Consider the following 14,190-nt stretch of genomic DNA (forward strand, 5'->3'; position numbering starts at 1 on the left):
AAATGTGCACTGCTATTCACACACGACGGCTTTTCACGCGGCGTGAAATTTCACGCCTGACGACCGCGTGTGTCAAGCTAAAAGTGCAGCGGGATTTCCCGCGACAGTTTAGCTTGCAATGGGATTCAATGTAATCTTTCACACGGGGCGGTTTTTCACGCCGCTAACTAGTGTGGTACAGACAGTGGGTCGGCGAGGGTGTGTGTGAGAGTTAAAGCCAGTTTTTCAATAGCAGGCACGGCGTCTCTCATCTGCATGCTGTTGTGGGTTAATTTGCCTTGCACACAAGACAATAATTCATCAAAACTTTCGGCAGACATTCGAAAATAATTTGAGAATTTTACTTCATCTTCTCTTAATTTTCAGAATAGAGTGGCAAATTCACCTTCTTGTGGCCTTAATTTTACTATATTGTGAACCCAGCACCTCCTTTTATTTCTTTGCTGCCTTTTATGCAGCAAATATAAAAAGATAGCTTTCTTTTCTTTGCTATTCATAGATATAGTTCACAAAAACTAAGGACCACTTTTACGGAGAACAGCGCTGCAAGACTGATGGATTCCAGCGTGAAAAACCGCCTCGTGTGAAAGATAGCGCGGGAAATCCCGCGGCGGTTTTTTTCACGCCGGCGGTATTTCACGCCCTGTGTGAAAGAGGCTCAAGTCGTTACTGTTGTAGTGAAGCCAGTAACTTGGCGATGTGTTGGCGCTATCAACTCGTCGCATTGGACAGAAAAAAGTGTATCTCTCTGATACAAATTCAATGGGTCTTTAGCGAACAGTGCAGATTTTCAAGGCCAACTGCTCACAAAACACATTTGCAGGGCTGTCAAGTTGAATTTATTTCGATTACGTGTAGTTTCATTCAGTAAAAATACACCGCAAATGTTCAAATAAATATCTGCTAATTTAAGAAATGTCAGCATCGAGCTGAAATAACGGGCTAATTAATTAATGAGCCTTCAAGTTCATCAGTTCTCATGTAAATAGTCCACAAACAGTTAATAACTGCCCGCTCGCACCAGCCATCTTACCTTGGTCACCGATGGCGCGCGTGTGCTGCGGGCGTCGGCCGTTAGGTACAGCAGGTATGGGGGTAACAGGAAAAAGCTTGTGCATCCAGGCCAAGGCAGCCTAGCTGGGATTTGCGCGTCCCCTAGCTATTTCTATACCACGGCTTGAATGCCTCGTTGCATGATAATTGTAGCAGCATATTACCCTTCAGACGATTGTTTAGCCAATTCAGAATAGTTATTTGCTGCGTAATTTGATTCGATACTAAAATAATTTATTCACTGTCATTCGCTGTTTAGTGTCCTCTTTTAACTTCTCTGTCATTAAATGGAGTGAGTCAGCGCGAATGTTAGTTTATTGGTCAAGATATCTAGAATATATGATGGGAAATTTTCATCGTTTATCAATGAAATGAGGAATCAGTGCTTAATGATATATGTATTTATTGTATCTCTTCATGTTAGTGCAAAATTCGTACCTATAGTTACCCATGCAAACACGCACTATTTTTTCTGCTATACTTCTTTAAAAAATTAATTAAATTACGTCGTAATTGAAAACCTTCTCTCTAGTTTTAGATAAATTATAGATATACCTGTATGATAACTTCGATCATAAATTATTCGAGAATTCGTGAACATGTGTGGCTTGTTTATTAACTTGAGCAACACTGCAAGGAAGAGAATAAGTTTTATTAAAAGTGTATACACTTGCCCATGTTTCACAGAAGCTCGGTCCTCTTACGAAAACTAATACAGTCCTCATCAATTACGCACCTTGCTACATGACGGTCTGCAGATTCTTCCAGCAAGGTTGTTGCAGTTTTTTAGGCGCCGTGCAACAAGTCAGTCCAGTTTTTACCACGTTCTTCTTAGCTTCGTTTCGTGTCTGTCTGGGTGTCTGTCTGTCATCAAAAATTTAGGCCTTAGTTTAAAGCACTTCTGAACATCCTATAAAATTGAAATTTGGCATGCATGCTTATGCTACCTAACAATTCAAGATTTGATCATCAGAAGTAATAATTTAATTACATTTTTTAGGAAAAAAAATTAGAAAATAGTGAAAAAAATTATAATTTCACGGTTGGGAATCGAGTTTTTTTTGTCAAACATCCAGACTTGCCAACCCTAGAAATTGATTTGAATTGCTAAAATTGCTAAACTAAAAAGTAGAAAATAAATAAATATAAAAAGCCATTTTAACAAAAAACAAAACTAAAAATGATGAAATAAAACAAATAAAAAACTTTTAAAAACCACGTTTTCTCAACGGACAAAAAAGAAAAACATTTACTCTTACATAACATTACATAGCATTTTACATAACTTTAATGTTATATATAGGAGTAATTGTTTTTCCTTTTTGCCCGTTAAGAAAACGTGTTTTTTTAAAGTTTTTTTTACTTTTTTTATACTTGTGCGAGTCGTTTTGTCAAATAAATAAACTTATAACATGTGCTTATGCGAAATTTATTGCTCGTTTTAAGTAAAAGCTGCTGGAAAACGTTTGTATTAGGAATAATTGTTTTAAACTCTGTCGCGCCCGCGAAATTTTCCTTTTCCTTAAATTCAATTATTTACAGCTTAGATAGGGATAAAACTATCCCATTGCCTTTTTTTACTTTCATGCAACGATAGTCCTGACTCCTGCCATAAATTTTGTAATTTGTAATTTCAGTTTAGAGACGATCCACGTCATAGCGTTATTGTTCTTGCTCGTCATTGTTCACTTTGACTTGGAAGTCGGCTGTGCTCCGCTTCATGTCTGTCCACTGTTCAGTGTTCATTCACGTTTTCCTGATGGAGCCGCAATTCTGTGACCATCAGATTATTTGTTGCGCATTCATTTTGCTATAAATTTCAGTGTTAACGGTTAGGTATGCGTTTTCCTATAACTACTCAAAGCTAGGCATTCAGTGACGTTCCATGCGCAGTACCTCGTCCAGCCATTGTTCATTCTTAGAAATTTTTATGGTTTCGAGTTAATTATCTCTGAGCCTGTAAAGAATAGGACAAATTGTAAATCGTTTTTTATCGTTTTTTGCAGATTACGTTGTTTAGGTTGCCACCCAAGATTTCAATAAAGTTTCACGGAAACGAATTTTGGATTAACCCACGGCGGAAATTCCTGTAGCCAGGGAGTTGATGCCGTGACAAACTTATTGTCTTACTCATGATAAAGCAAACGCAAAATTATCAATTTTTGTTATTCCTTGGATATTGAGTATTTTTTCGAGGCCTCTAACGAAGGAACTTTGCCGGCCGATTGGGAAGAAGCTAAAGTGGCACTATTGTTTAAAGACGCTCTTGCGAGGACCTAGACGTTAAAAGTACGAAGCTATTTTTTTGTCGCTGTCGTGCGTCCGAACCTTGAGTTTGAAAACGCCGTCTGGTCATCGAAACTTGAAAATTACAAAAATATAGTCGAAAGTGTTCAAAGACGTGTAACAAGGAAAATTCCAGGCTTAAAGGGCAAGTCCTATGAGGAAAGATTATCGATTTTGAAGTTTCCAAGCCTCTGTTGTCGACGTCTGCGTGGTGACCTCAGTGAAGTATTTATGTATACCCACGGTTTATACAAGGTCCCAGGAGGATAACCACAATTTGAAACAAGAACAAACACCAGGGAACACGGCTATAAACTAAAAAACTGCTTTGTATCACATCCATGCGACAGCATTTCTTCTCGCTTCGAGTCCCCAACATATGGAACAGCCTCCCTGCGACAGCATTGTTGACGCTTCGCGTATGAACGCCTTCAAGAAAAGACTAGATTAAGCTATGCAGAAGCATATGTTTAGTCTTGAAACGCCTAGCACTATACGGGCATTGCAATAAGTCCAGCAGCTATCTCAATCAGTCATCAGTTGTCGATAGATCGGGTTCAGAAGGCCGGATCCTTTGTGGAATCAAGTCACGAAAAATGCAATAATCGGCAACCGGCCATGGACCTATTTCTTCAGTGCCGACACTTCCATTCTATTCTACGAGACTGACAGGGCGATAGTTACCGGTTACCGAAAGAAACCCTTATCACTTTATTTGAACAGTGGTGTCACTTGAGCTTTTTTCCAATATGCCGGCAAAATCTCTTCGTTCAAGGTTTTTTGGAAGAACTCTGCCAAAGGGACGAATAGGACGGTTGCTAATTCTTTGAGCAATTTAGGGTGGAAGTCGTCTGGTCCATATGACTTTTCGGGGTTCAGAGCGACCAGGCGCTCGAGAACCTCTTTTTGTGTATTTCAAATTTAAACCTGTTAACTTCGAGCCTGCTGGGCGCTAATCAATAGTTGGAATGCTGTTCGAGTCCTCATCTGTGAACACAAGGCTAAAGAACTGATTAAGAACGTTTCCCATGCCATCATCAGAGGATATCATCTTTGAGCTGCTTTCAGATGATAAATACCGTCGTTTGTCTTACACTTCAAACTAGCGTACAAAAAGAAGGCTTTCGCGTTTTTTTTTTTGCATTTTTGGCTACATTTGTTTCAAAGTTTGCGCTCACATAGTCTTATTTGCGATTGAATTTAACTCTATGGAGCATTCTCGTTTAGTTGGTTAATTATCACGTTGTACTGGTTTCAGTGAGCGCATTTTAATTGAATCATCTCTGCCTAGCTCCTTATGCCTCCTTATATGCTCGGTCGAACTCGTCATGCACTGGCGGGCAAAACCAGCTTTTACGTATGTTCCATCACCTCGATCCACATGACCGCAAAAACTGACGCAATTGCGCCCGACTGCCGTGTTTAATTCCTCCATTATTCGAAGAATTAACAAGAAAAGACATAAGTACTTCTCTGGCCAAACAGTAATTTCATTATTCGTGAATTTTTCATTTATTTTTTATTGTTAACTTTAACTCGATGGTCCTCTTCATTTGAATATTTTTAAACTGCTCTGAAGGGCAGTGGATTAATGTATTACCTCCATTTGATTACCTGGAAACATAATTTATTACGTTTAATACGACGAAACTTTTGAATCGACGTAATATGCAATCAGGAGTGATAGAAAACGCCAGTAGTGAAAAAAAATCACACAACTACTTACTAATATCCAAATATTACTTCATAAAATCATTGGCGTTTATATGACGTGGCAGCACGCCAGTCTCAATCACCTTTAAATTTTTTATCCTTGAACATGTACGATATATTTCAACAAATTCGTTTGATTTGATCAGTATAAAATAAATATTTAATATTGTAATTATGAGTCTACATAAGCTTATATGTCTCGGCTGTCTATTGGTTACACCGTAGACATCGGATGATTACTTTATGTTGTTGATCGGGCCTCTGATTATGAAAAATTGTATCGTTCGCGCACAAAATTAATATTTTAATAATAACTGTTACATAAATTTGAATCCGTTTGCAAAGTAAGAACCCTAAATTAGAACATAATATGTGACATTTCATGATTATCACCCCCGATTCCTATTACTGCGGCTCATCAGATTATTCTAATCAAATATCAATTAGTAATACGAATTAGAGAAAAGTAAATTATTCAGAGACACTTTATTTGGCAATTTAAGTGTAGAAATAAATGATCGTTTGAAGTAAAAAATAACCTTAACACATAACGAGCACATATAATATATGATAAAAATTATTTGCAAAAAACCTTCATTTTTGTTTATAGCTGCACTGCGCCCAAATGCAAGTGATGGTTTAACCTATGAAGTGAAAGAAGACGAGTTTTATTGATTAAATTTTATGTGTATGATTATAAATATCAGCATGGCAAAGAAGTAATTTTCATGGGACCGAACCAAAGACCTGTAAAGTAAGTCGTTTCTGTTGTAGTGCAGCCAGTAACTTGGCGATGAGATGACGCTATCAACTCGTCGCGTTGGGCTGATCGAACAGTGCAGATAAATAAGGGCAAAATCACAACTGCACTCTAAATACATTGGCAAGGCTGTCAAGTTGAATTTTTTCTTGAAATTTAAAAGCAAAGAAAATTACACTAAAATTCTTCCTATCTTTATAGAAAACGGTTCGGAGTCTAGCTCCATCGTCAGTTCGAAAACAGTACAATCCTTCTTGACTGTACTAATTAATAGGTTACCTGTGATCTAGAATTTTCGAACTAAAGATGGAGCTAGACGTTTTCTATAAAATATTATGAATTTTAGTGGAATTTTCTTTGCTTTTAAGTATCTAGCGAATTTGCTATTCAAGCAAACGAGTGAATTTTCTCTGATTACGTTGAATTTCATTCAGTACGATATATTCACCATAGATTTTTCAAAAATTCGATTCAAATGAATATCAGATTATTTAAGAAATGTCTGCATCGAGAAAAAATATAGGTCTAATCAATCCCAAGTGTGATTAATCTCAATTATTGATTAACAGTGTAAGTTAAATATCAATGTAGATCAGGAATTGCACAAAGTGGAGAAATAAGCCTTAAATTTAGCCTTCAAGGTCATCAGTTCTAATGTAAATAATCCACAAACATTTATTACTGCCCGCTCTCACCAGCCATCACCTTGGTCACCGATGGCGCGTGTGTGTGTGTGTGTGTGTTGTAAGCTCAGACAAGAAACATAAATGCTACAGGAAAATGAATGCGCGCATATTACCCTGACCTATGCTGCTGGGAATTTCCTTGCCCACTTTTTTGCCACGCGGCTTGGAGTCGTCGATGTAGGGAAGCATGTTACATTAGTTGAGGTCTGCGACAGGAAATGGATGTTTATCGTTCATTTGTATTGCAATCTTGGCTTCCAAAATAGTGATTATCAGGCGTGGAATAACTTGTTATTTGATGCGAAGAGCTGGAATCGATTTTACAAGTCTTTTCTTTTACTATAGCGTGCGCTATACGGTAAAGTATCCACTTTATACATTTTTATTACAAAATAAGAAAAAAATCAGCTCAAAAGTAAGTTAATAGGTCATGATTTTATCACTATTTGATGGAAATTTTTTACAATTAATAAGCAAAGTGAGGAGTCAGTGCTTCGAAAATAATTTATTGTATTTTTTAATGTTAATGCAACAGTTGTTCCTGAATAATTTATTGTATTTCTTAATGATGACGCAATATTATTATGATCATATTACAATTCCCCACATAAATATGCACTATTCTATCCTTTATTTACATCTGCAACTGAAGGTCGTGCAGAGTGCTGAAAATGACCATATATAGTCCGCTGATTATTTCATTAACGGACCTGAAATTGGCACACGCGCCAGAAAAACGTTCATAAAGCAGCGATTTGCCATTAAATCGGATCTCGTTGCTAGGAACACGTTAAATCAAAAACAATACAAAGCCATCTTTATCCCCGCATTGTTGAACCCGGCCATCGTTTGGGTGGGTTCGAGTGTTGAAGTGAAGTTCAGATCGGCGTTTTTCTTTATAGGCAAGCTAATTACATTAGTTAGAGCAATGATATTAATTTAGAAATCATCACAAGTCTGGGACTAATTTCAAAACTGTCACTGAAAATCCTGAAATAAAGGAGTAAAAATAATTATTTAATAGAGAATATGGATTTAGTTAAACTCGTGCATTCAAAAAAACGTTTTAAGTATGGCATGTCTGTGGAGCAGCCATGAAGACTAACCTTTACCTAAATGTTTTTATATACATATACGCATCGATATATTAGTATATTGATAATAAACGCATTGAGACAGAAAAGGAACCCGCACAACAAATGCATCAACTAGGCCTAATAAGGCCTAAGGTTCACTGGATTTTCACAAATTTCTTTTTACGCAAGAACGCGCCTGGCACATCAACTGTACTCAATATATGCTAAGATGGATTAGGTGATGCGGCTAAGCTCTTATATCAACTAAAATGAATACACAATCTGTTGAGTTGATGACATCAAAGCTATAACTTAGCATTTAACTTCAAGGTGCTGTCGAATGAGTGGCCTCAGTGGCAAAATGTGCCTGTCATTTATTATGTATATAAAGAAATATGAGCACACGATCATGGTAACCATTGATATCTTCAATACAACACTTTCAGATTGCTTATAGAATTTGCTAGTAATATCACTGTTGTATTTTAGCTCATTATGTATAGATGACCTCAATCATGAACATATTCAAGTCAATATCTGTGCTGGTGTATGAAACGTAACTAGCAACTTGAGACCAAATTTCTCCGTTTAATCTAGCATCATTTGTAATGATAACGACTATCATTAACTTGCCAGTCTTTTGATTATCGGTCTTACATTACATCATTTACGTCTTGTGTGAGAACCTTCTCTTTATACTTAATTACATCCAAGATAATTCATTATGTCTGTAATATATTAATCGAAAATTCATAAACATGACTCGCTTGTCTTTTAAGATGAGCAACAGTGCAAGGATTTTACAAAATGTTCGTCATCCGGAAGCTTGTAGTCCATCTTATTTATTATTCCACACCTTAATACAAGGCTGTCCATATTTTCAAAGCAATTGGTACATTATTTACAAGCTTGTTGCTGCTATTCAACTAAGCTTTCATTTTCCTCATCTTGTCAAATTAAAATATAATAACCTGCGCTCATGTGAAACTCATTGCTTGTTCTGTGCATAAGCTGCCTATAAACATTTTTATTCTAAAAATGCAAATTGGCTAAATAATAAACCGACTCTTACATATTATAAGGTTTTCATTCTAAACAGCTTGCAACTTTTCGAACAGTAGCGCTAATTTTTCCTTGAGAAATTTTGAAGGTGAACAGCTTTTTTTTTGTCGCAAATCGAACGTCATGTCTAATATAGCCCAACTGAACGTAACGTTAGGTTTAAATCCTGCAATTTCATTTCATTTTGAAAGTTTGAAAGTTTATAAAATTGTTCATTTCCCTTAACTTGTTCAAAATATACACATTATGAGTTATTATGTATTTTTCTTAATATAATTTGTCAAGAAATAAGATCAACAATATCGAAGTTATTCCAGTTTTTTTGCAACCGCTTGTAAGTATGTAACACTACCCTATCAATGATAGTATTACACCACCCGGTCGTCCATTGCAACAGACAAAAAATAGCCTTTCGAGGCTTAAATTGCCATTTGCAACAGGCAAAAAACTAGCATAGCTGGCGACCATGGCGTCGGTTAACTCGCACGACAGTAGAGTATTTTGAACTGCCCGCTAAGGAAAATCCCAGCTCTTTATTTTAAGTATCTAGATTAGACATTACTGGCATTACTTTGGTTACCTAGATCTAGACGCTCACCTTAATCGGTACCTTGCAGAAAACAGGCAAGACAGGACGCGTGGTGAAGATCGGCCGACTTACCAGATGTCCGGTGTCAATCTGGCGTAGCATTATAATCAATATATTGTATGTAATTGAGACGTAATATTCACTTGACCTGATAGAGATTGAGTACGAGTCAACATCTGGTAGAGACGTGATAGATCACGCGATCAAGACATTAGTAGTGGGCGGAAGCGAAGCCTATAAAAGGGCTAGCAACCTAAAGTAAGGCCCGCAGCAGTTGATAAGCGTTTCACGATGTAGCGTGTCAGTTCATCTCTCCGACCTTACGGTCGGTGCCGCAGCTTATACCTCTGTATCGTAACTCTGTATTACCGCCACGTATACAAGATACGTTATTTAGACAGATGTTTCTTATTTACCTTCACTACCATAGTCAACGAACCCTATCCTCAGGTAGAGCTTAATATGATGAGCTCAAGTCATGAGTGCAACCTCTGATACAGATCACTTCGCATCCCCTGCCAAAATCATTAGTAAGCATTCGAGAGTGAATGATACTAGCGATGCTTTCCCCTCAGACGCAGAGCTGAGACGATATCTGGAACCGTTTCAGATTTTAATTGATGCACTAGTATTGTAACGCAGCACGCTCCAGCATAACTCTAACGTAAGCTAGATGCTAGTAAAGTAGCTAGTAGCGTGTGACTCTTCAAATTTAGGCAACTATCAATTACAAATAATTTCCTCGCAACATCTCAAGAAACAGTGAAATTTTAGCTGCCACTACTCGTGGATCCGATACAAATCTGCATATACTGCTAGTGTTGTTTCTTTATCTCCTAGGTCATCAAATTTCGATCCGTTTTCTATGTCGCCTAACTATTATTATTATTATTGGCTATAGACCTGTTACCAGACCTATACCTGATTATAGCCCTTATGAGCAGTTCTTTACGTCACCCAAGATTCTAAAAAAAACGGGAGAAAATCATCGTCGATTTATTTCTCCATTTGAGCCTCCACATCCGCGTCAAATCAAATTGCCAAAGTCATCACCGATTGTTTTGGCGCTCTGCCACGAATAAGGTGCCTGTACACGGGGACCGTACTGGCCGCCAGTTCATCTGTCGCTTGAACTGCCCACGCTACTGGCCTCGTGTATAGGGAGAGGTTCAGGGTATGCGCCGGCATGTGCCCGAGACGCGGCTGAGAGAGACAACGATGTGTTGATTTCTTCACCGACATTGCGCGAGACCGAGAAGCGGCCAGTTGGGCTGATTCAGCCGTGGTGAGAGCATCTGTACTGCCCGTGTGAAGCATCTTGGGTCAAGTGAATCATGGCATGTTTGAACGATGATGGTTCTAAGAAGAACCCCAACAAAGTGGAGTCCAGTCGATATTCAATTGTTCTTTGAGATGTTCCAAAAATATGAATTAATGTGGAATGTTCGCCATGCTGGTTTATTATTAAGTATTAATATAAGTAGGTTACACCAACAAAATGAAGAGAGAAACGAATTTTTTTAAACTAAAAGAAGACCTTATTAGTCAGGGTTTAGTTGTTCCCGACTTTGCATTATTAAGGGCTAGAATAAAGAGTATGAAAACAACGTACAGACTCGAGTTGTTGAAGATGATCCCACTATCCATTTTCACAGACCTCACTCGACGGCTTCTAATGACGCACTGGCGGGCGTGAACGAGAAGATATCGGCACCTTATGTACTGTCCTCGTGTACTGGCTTACTTGCCGGATAGTCACCAAGCGGCCGACATTTGCCGGATTTACTTGCCGCCTGCACTGTCCTCGTGTACAAGCACCTTATATAAGGTGTCTGTACACACGGACAGTACTGGCCGCCAGTTCATCCGCCGCTTGAACTGTCCACGCTACTGTTCTCGTGTACTGTTCAGCCGCTTCAGAGGCATGTGCCGGAAAGTGCCCGAGAGGAACACCGATATGTTGTTTTCTGCGCTGGAGAAGCGGACAGTAGCGCTGATGCCAGCTATGGTGAGGCATCTGTGCCGCTCTCGTGAATCATCTTGGGTCGAGTGAATCATGGCTTAACTAAACGATAATGGTTCTATGGAGAACCCAACAAAGCGGAATCCAGGCGATGTTCAATTGCTCTTTGAGATATTCCAAAAATATGAACTAATGTGGAATGTTCGCCATGCTGGTTACTCCACCAAAATGAGAAAAACGAGTGCGTCGCCAGTGCGTCGTTAGAAGCACTGGCGAGGTCTGTGAGGTAACTAGTGAGGTCTGTGAAAATGGATAGTGGGATCACCTTCAACAACTCGAGTCTCTACGTTGTTTTCATACTCTTTATTCTTGCCCTTAAAAATGCAAAGTCGGGAACAACTAAACCCTGACTAATAAGGTCTTCTTCCCGTTTCAAAATAATTTTTTCTCTTCGTTTCTCTCTTCATTTTGTTGGTGTAACCTACTTATAATAATACTTAATAATAAACCAGCATGACGAACATTCCACACTAATTCATATTTCTGAAATATCTCAGAGAACAAAAATTATTGACTATCGACTGGACTCCACTTTGTTGGGGTTCTTCTTAGAACCATTATCGTTCAAACATGCCATGATTCACTTGACCCAAGATGCTTCACAAGAGCGGCAAAGATGCTCTCACCATGGGAATCAGCCCAACTGGTCGCTTCTCGGGCAATCTCGGCGAAGAAAACAACACATCGTTGTCCCTCTCAGCCGCGTCTCGGGCTCATGCCACTGAACCCCTCCCTATACACGAGGCCAGTAACGTGGACAGTTCAAGCGACAGATGAACTGGCGGCCAGTACGGTCCCCGTGTACAGGCACCTTATTCGTGGCAGAGCGCCAAAACAATCGGTGATGACTTTGATAGTGAGATTTGACACGGATATGTGGAGGTTCAACTAGAGAAATAAATCGACAATGATTTTCTCCCGTTTATTTCAGATTCTCGGGTAACGTAAAGAACTGCACGTAAGCGCTATAATCAGGTATAGGTCTGGGAACAGGCCTATAGGCAGAGCTGGGCAGCGCTACTTTGAAATGTAGCGCCGCTACCGCTACCGCTACATGCTCTAAATGTAGCGGGCGCTACCGCTACCGCTACATGCTCTAAATGTAGCGGGCGCTACCGCTACCGCTACATGCTCTAAATGTAGCGGGCGCTACCGCTACCGCTACATCCACTAGATTGTAACGGGCGCTACCGCTACAGTAAAATGTAGCGCGCTACAGTAGTCGCTACAATGGCCAAGATTATTAGAAATCTCTTAATATTTATTGTTCTGCTATTGGGATTTACTCATAAACATTAAATGAGAATAAAACATTTTCAAAACATATCAATTCAACTTTATTGCAATTAACCTAACCAAACTAGTACTGAGTTTTTAGTCTCATCTTAAAGCTGACATTCTGCCCTATCCAATGGTACCATTACCATCTCTGTACGTTGATTTATGCGTTCACGACAGATCATGAAAGGGAGGGGGTTGGGGGAGTTCTTCAACAAATAGAATAGGAGGAAATTCGCTGCGAGCACTTTAAATAGAGTGTCGGCTTAAGGTGCACCTTAGTTACCCGCCTGGCGTCGTATGAGGTGGTGTGCATGCAGTCGCTCCCACCATCCTTGACTGGAATCAATCTCCTATAAAGTCTAGTTTTGTATCCTTGCTACATTGAGTGCCTATTGCGGTGCGCTTGGGGCTTTGTCGCGCTCTCCTGAACATTCACACTTATTGTCACGCAAACCTATCTCCTCTTAGAGTTTTGAAGCTACAGCGATGAGACATATACCATTCGATTCGTAAAGACCATACCTATCGAGTCATAGAGCCTTTTTTAGATTTCTGCATAGTTTGGATCCAAAATGAGGGGGAGGGGGGAAAATTTGAAGAAAATGAGAAAAAATGAGAAGAAAACGGAAAAATGCGTGTAAAAAATTCAAGGCAAAAATCAAAAAAGGGCTTGATAACTCGATAGGTATGGTCTTTACGCATCGAATGGTATGCGGCTCAATGTTGTAGCTTGAAAACCCTAGGAGGAGATAGATTTCTGCAGTACCCATTTTTGTCCGTTTTCTATCAATTTCACGTTTTCTATTAATTTTTCCGAAAAAATCATACGAACAAAATGTTCTTGTATTTTGGTTTTACATATATGTGAGAAATTTCGGAAAGATCCGTTAGTAAATGTGAAAGTTTTTCTGGAGGGTATACCCCCCTTAAGTAAAATCTAAAGGTTTTATCTATAAATGTAGCGGTGGCGCTGTAGCGGCAAAACCTCGCATCGCTACTTAAATATGTAGCGGGCGCTACCGTTACCACTACATTGCCGTAAATGTAGTGCCGCTACCGCTACATGTAGCGCGCTACTGCCCACCTCTTCCTATAGGTATTAATAACAATAGGTAGGCGATTATAGAAAACTGATCGAAATTTGATGACCTAGGAGCTAAAGAAACAACATATGCAGTATATGCTGGTTTGCATCGGATCCACGAGTAGTGGCAGCTAAAATTTCACTGTTTCTTGAGATGTTGCGAAGAAATTATTTGTAATTGATAGTTGTCTAAATTTAAAGAGTTACAAGCTACTTTACTAGCATCTAGCTTACGTTAGAGTTATGCTGGAGCGTGCTGTGGAACAATAATAGAGTATCAATTAAAATACTGAAACGGTTCCAGATACCGTCTCAGCTCTGCGTCTGAGGGGAAAGCAGCGTTAATACCAACAATTTTCCTTCACTCTCGTATGCTTTACTATTGATTTTTGCAAGGGAGGCGAAGTGATCTGTGTCAGAGACCCGACACGCTACATCGTGGAACGCTTATCAACTACTGCGGGCCTTACTTTAGGTTGCTAGCTCTTTATAGGCTTCGCTACCGCCCACTACTAAGGTCTTGATCGCGTGATCTATCACGTGTCTACCAGATGTTGACTCGTCCTCAATCTCTATC

Source organism: Hyalella azteca, unplaced genomic scaffold (genome assembly GCF_000764305.2).
Source record: "Hyalella azteca isolate HAZT.00-mixed unplaced genomic scaffold, Hazt_2.0.2 contig12810, whole genome shotgun sequence".
Taxonomy (NCBI): domain Eukaryota; kingdom Metazoa; phylum Arthropoda; class Malacostraca; order Amphipoda; family Hyalellidae; genus Hyalella; species Hyalella azteca.